Consider the following 6,150-nt stretch of genomic DNA (forward strand, 5'->3'; position numbering starts at 1 on the left):
AAAGCCCAAACCACACCCACTGCCGTGGAGTCCATTCTGACCCACAGCGCCCCTAGAGGACAGAGTGGAGCTGCCCACAGCTCCCACAGGGTCTCCAAGGCTGTCAGTCTTCACAGAAGCAGGCTGCCTCATCTTTCTCATGTGGGTTCAAACCTCCGATCTTTTGGTTAGCAGCCAAGTACTTAACCACTGTGCCACAAGAGCCCCTTACAGTATGGACTAGAATGTGTGAATTTAGGAGCCCTGGTGCTCCATGTCAGCTTCCGTGGGGAAGCTGACACCCTGGGTCAGATCAAGAAGGCACGTATCTGGTACCTCAGCTGTTCCCCTCCGAGCTGGCAGAACACAAGAAGGCGGTGATGTCAGCACAGCGTCTGGCAGGCATGGGCAGAGCCCACAAGGGGGACAGGCTGCCCGTGAGCCTGGAGGTCCAGGTGACAGTTCCCTGCTCCCACACCTGTGTTGCCCCTGGCCCCACCTGGAGTGTCCCGCTGTCCCACTCACTTTCCTCCAGGGAGCAAGGACGGAGACAGGCCCCTGCTCGGCTCTCCTGGCCCTGCAGCAGCTACTCGAGGGGCCTGGCCCAACTGTGTCCCCTCCTTGAGGGCCGCCTCTGTCCTCTGTGCCCACACGGCCAGACCCACCAGGACCCATCCCGGGTCCTGAAGTGATGCCCCTTGGAGGGGCTGGCTGACTTCCTCAGCTGTCTCCCGTCTGGGGGTGGGGGCAGTTCCCTGAGCCTTGAAAGGCGCTGAGAGGGATGGAAGGGGGGTACTGCTGCCTGTGAGCCCAGTGGGGGAAAGCGCCCCAGGTCCTGAGCACGAGAGGTGCTGGAACCCCCACTGCAGGACCCCCCACTGCACCCCCACCCACCATCTGCTCCCCAGGGACTTCCAGTGACTGAGAAGGGACAGGAGCTGGTGGCGGGCCGCCTGCTGCCTGTCGCTTGACGTCTTCTCCTTCCTGGGGGCCATATGGTGTTCTCAGAGACCATATTGGGCCCAGCAACACCTCCCCCGCCACCCGTGACAGCTGGACTCGCCCTCAGAACCCAGGACACACCCCGTCCTGCAGGCACCAGGGTGGGGGCATGCGGTGAGGGAACCCGCTCTGCTGGGAGGCCCCGGGCTTGGGGTGCAAGGTGGGGTCTGCACCCTGTCCTCCTCACGAAGGCGGTGGGTTGGGACGGGTGTCTTCTAAGGTCTAGGTGGAGAGGCTGAACTGAAGAAGCATTCCAACATTCCATAAAATCAAACTTACTTAGAACTTTCTAGACTATCACACTAACGTCCCGTCATTGTGAATTCTGAAGCCACAAATGCCGTTCCTGCCGGGAGCTGCTGTCCCTGTGCCTGGCCTGGACATCTGGAGGGATCCCGTCTTCCCAGAACCCAGACCTGCACCCCAGCCTCCAAGGAGCCCCCAGCCTCCCACCCACCCTGTCGGGGGCCCTCTGTGCAGCTCCCCTAGCCAGACAGGCCAGCTGCAAGGGAAGGTTCTGGAGAGCTGTCTGACGTGAGCGCTGACTGTCGCGGCTTCCGGTTCCGGGAGCCTTATTTGGAAGAGTTTCTGCTCCCCGCGAGCGGGGAGGGTGACTGGCACACTCCAGAGCTATTTAGAGACGTGTCCTCCCCTCTTGGTTATTTTTAGGGCCTGAAAAATAGTCGGGAAGCCTGCTGCTCCCCAGCCTCCAACACTGGGGACACCGGAAGTTCCTGGTAGCCCACATGGCACAGGTTGGGAGGGCTTGCCCAAGGTCAAGGGGCAGGTCTGAGTCACTGTTCCCAGGGACACCCACTGGAGAGTCTCGCCCTCCCATGGACCCCTGCCAAGGCCCAGGGACTGTGGCTATCTGGAGCAAATCCCAGAGGCACGGGGAGCCCGGTGGTGAGGACACGCTGGGAAGGAACCTGCCAGGGCCAGGCAGGCCGCTGCCATGGGTCTGCAGGAACCCGCACTCACAGGCAGGGTCCCAGGCTACGAGGAATGCTTGGTGGAGCCGGAGGCCAGTGGGGGCCTGTGTGACCCCATCTCCAGCCGCATTGCAGGGTATCCTTGGTGCCTCCTTAGGGGCTCAGCGCCTGCCTAGGATGGGGAATCCTGGGGACAGTGACTCGAAACCCCGAGGCTTCCGAGGGAGGGTGACCGTGGGCCAGAGACAGTGAGGCAGGCCTGGGAGGCATTTCTGGAGTCTGTGGGTCAGATGCCAGCTACCCTTGGGCTCCCGGCAGAGGGAGCCCCACGCAGAGGCCTCAGGAGCCTGGGAGCCTGAGAAGGAAGGAGAGCTCTCCAGGCCCCATGTGCCCAGTTCAGGGGGAGAGGCAGTGAGTTGAGGGCGGGTGGAGCTGGGCTGGAAGGGATGGTCCCGGCCGGTGGACGGTTCTGGAACAAATCCCGGCACCATGAAGCACACGCGGTCTGCTCCTCTCTGGAGAAAAACCACTGTGGGAAGCAGGCCTGGGGGCGGCTTGGGGTGGCTGGAGGGGCGGAGCCTCTTCCCACAGCACAAGGCACTTAGGTGAGACTCGGAGAAGGACTTCCTGACAGCCAGTTCATTCACTGCGAGATTGAGGCCAGAAGGTGCAGGGAGAGAGGCCTGCATCCGGCCTGGAGGCATGGCCACTCTGAGCAAGGAGCAGGGCCCTTCTTAGGCTCTGCCCCCAGCCCCACCCCCACTCTCAGAGTCAGGGATGGTGACGAAACAGGAAGTCAAACCTGGGGCTTCTTCCTCCAGAGATGCACCTGGTGCCAGCCTGGCCACCAATGACTCAGAGACACAAGTCAGTGTCCTTGTGCTCCCTGCCTCCCTCCCCCCGACTCATCCTCCCTTCCCTCCTCCCATGCAGCCATCCTTCAGATACCCTCAGTCTGTGGAGCAGGGAAAACAGGGTGAGCACTGAGACCCCCAGCGGGGTGACGTCTCTGTCCTCAGCCTCACACCTTTCCAGGGAGGTGCTGACGACAGCAGGTGGAGGGAGTCTCAGCCTCAGTGGAGACAGGTTGTGGGGGAGGACGGCACTTGTTCAAGGATGCCAGGACCACTGACGGAAACGGGGAGCAGCTCGGGGCTCCAGGGACAGGGAAGGCAGATAGAGGCACCACTGCTGGCCTTGGGAGACTGACCCAATGTGGGGGAGGTTCCCTGAAGTCCGAACTGGAAGGCCCGGCCTCCAGGGGGCCCTGGACGTGGCAGCGTCACTTAGCCATGCTGAGTGTCGGTCTCCTCTGCAGAGAGGGTTCCGATCCCTGCCCTGGCCAGCGTGTGGAGGGGATCACCCTGAACAGCTGGCAGACAGAGGGACCCGGGCAGCCCTGGGGAGAGGCTGTGTCCTGGTAGGTCCCATGGCCCCGGGACCCCAGCACTGCCCAGCACGGAGCTCACAGAGGGAAGCTGACTGGGGGCAGCCGAGGGCAAACCTGGGGAGAGAAGCATTCTGAGGAATCTTGTGGGACCACCACTGGGGACTTCCTGTGGTGACAGCCAGAGAGCAGAGAGGACTGCCGATAAGCCACGGTGGCAGGTGTTGACAGGGGCTGTGAGCACAGGGACTGAGGCAGTGGAGATAGTGGAGTGGAGGACCCAGCGCCGGCCATGCACCGAGCCTGATCCCGCCACAGCCTGAGCCCTGATCCGGCCACAGCCTGGGCCCTGACACACCAAGCCCTGACCCGGTCACACATTATGTCTGACCCGGTCACAACATGGGCCCTGACACACTGAGCCCCGACCTGGTCATACATCAAGCCTGACCTGATCACAGCCCTATGCCCTGACACACTGAGCTTGACCCAGTCACAGCCTGGACTCTGACCCAGTCACACACTGACCCTGACCCTTGCAACATACTGCAACAGACTGACCCTGACCCAGTCACACACGGAACCTGACAGCCCTGATCTGGTCACACAATTAGCCTCACCCAGTCATGTACTGAGCCTGACCCTGGTTACACACTGAGCCTGACCTGGTCACACACGGAGCCTGACCCTGGCCAGACTCTGACCCTTGACCTGGTCACACATGGAGCCTGACCCTGGTCACACTGAGCCTTGACCCTGGCAACACACTGAGCCTGACCCTGGTTACACACTGAGCCTGACCTGGTCACACATGGAGCCTGACCCTGGCCAGACTCTGACCCTTGACCTGGTCACACACTGAGCCCTGATCCTTGGCACACACTGAGCCGGGGCCAGACTCAGCAGCAGAGGTCCTTGTTTTTGTTGGGTGCTGTCAAGTCAGCTGCAACTCAGCACCCCATCCATGACCAACAGAATGGACCCCTGTCGGGTCCTGCGCCAGCCTCACCGTCCATGCTGGGCTTGAGCCCGTCATTGCAGCCACTGTGTCAGTCCACCCCACAGTCAGCCCCTGGCCTCATTCTGCCTGATGACATTGAGCTTCTCCATCACTTCTTTCCACAGACATAGTCAATTAGATTCCCGTGTGTCACATCTGGTGAGGTCCCCATGTAGAGTTGCCATTTATGTTGTTGAAATGGGTATTTGCATTGAAGAAGTTGTTGGTCTTACAAAATCCCATCATGTGATCTCCAGCATCAGTTCTATCACCTGGGCCATATTTTCCAACTACCAAAGGTGCCTCTTTCCAACTTTCCCATTCCAAGCACCAATAATCATCAAGATACCTTGATTGCATGTTCTGTCAATTTCATACTGCAGAAGTTGGCAAAAATCTTCAATTTCTTCATCTTTAGCTTTAGTGGTTGAATAAGAGTAATATTAACCAGTCTTCCTTGTAGACATATGGCTACTGTCTTATCACTGACAGCACTGTACTACAGGGTAGATCCTGAAACTTTTTTTTTTTTGTGACTATGAATGTCACACCATTTGTCTTCAATCTGTCATTCCTAGCATAATAGACCAGATAATTATCTGGTTCAAAATGATCAAAACCTGTCCATTTCAGCTCACTAATGCCTAGGATATCGATCTTTATACAATCCATTTCATTTTTGACAACTTCCAGTTTTCCTAGATTCATACTTTGTACATTCCACGTTTCAATTATTAATGGATGTTTGCACCTGCTGAAACTGGGGGAAAGAGAAGCCAGGGGGACAACAGAGCAGAGAAGTGCCAGGGATCCAGGTAAGGGGAGGGACTCAGGCCCCAACCCTAAGTGGCAGGAAAGTGGGGAAAAGAGAAGCCGGGAGATGACTGAGCAGAGCAGCAGCAGAAATCCAGGTAAGGGGAGGGCGGAGAGGTCTTGAACAGCTAGCGAGACAAACTTGTCTCTAAGTTTGTTGAACTGTTGTGGTTTGTGTGTTGCTGTGAGGCTTAAGGCTGTGCCACCAATGTTTCAAGTGCCAGCAGGGTTGCACAGGGTACACAGGTTTCAATGCAGTTTATAGACTGAGACAAATGAGGAAGAAGAAGGAGGTCATCCACTTCTCAAAGAACTGGCCAGGGAAAACCTTATGAGTAGCAGAGAAACACTGTCTGATACAGTACTGGGCAACTTTACAAATAGCCCAAAAACATTGTCCGATACAGTGCAGGAAGATTAGCCCCTTGGGTCAGAAGGCACTCAAAATATGACTGGGAAAGAGTGCCTCAACAGAGTAGAATCAACCTTAATGATAAGCTTTCAAGACCTCCTCTGCTGAGATGGCACCACTCAAATTGAGGAGAAACAGCTGCAAACATCCATTAATAATTGGAACGTGGAATGTATGAAGTATGAATCTAGGAAAATTGGAGGTTGTCAAAAATGAAATGGAACTCATAAAGATTGATATCCTAGGCATTAATGAGCTGAAATGGATTGTTTTTGGCCATTCTGAATCAGACAACCATATGATCTATTATTCTGGGAATGACAATTTGAAGAGGAATGGCATAGCATTCATCATCACAAAGACTGTTTCAAGATCTATCCTGAAATACAGTGTTGTCAGTGATAGGATAATATCCATACACCTACCAGGAAGACCAGTTGATACTACTGTTATTCAAATTTATGCACCAACCACCAAAGCCAAAGATGAAGAAATTGAAGATTTTTACCAACTTCTGCAGTCTGAAATTGACCGAACATGCAATTAGGGTGTGTTAATTATCACTGGTGACTGGAATGCAAAAGTTGGAAACAAAGAAGAATCACTGGTAGTTGGAAAATTTGGC

The sequence above is a fragment of the Orycteropus afer genome, unplaced genomic scaffold (genome assembly GCF_000298275.1).
Source record: "Orycteropus afer afer isolate SDZICR_OR568_19922 unplaced genomic scaffold, OryAfe1.0 scaffold00069, whole genome shotgun sequence".
Classification (NCBI taxonomy): Eukaryota; Metazoa; Chordata; class Mammalia; order Tubulidentata; family Orycteropodidae; genus Orycteropus; species Orycteropus afer.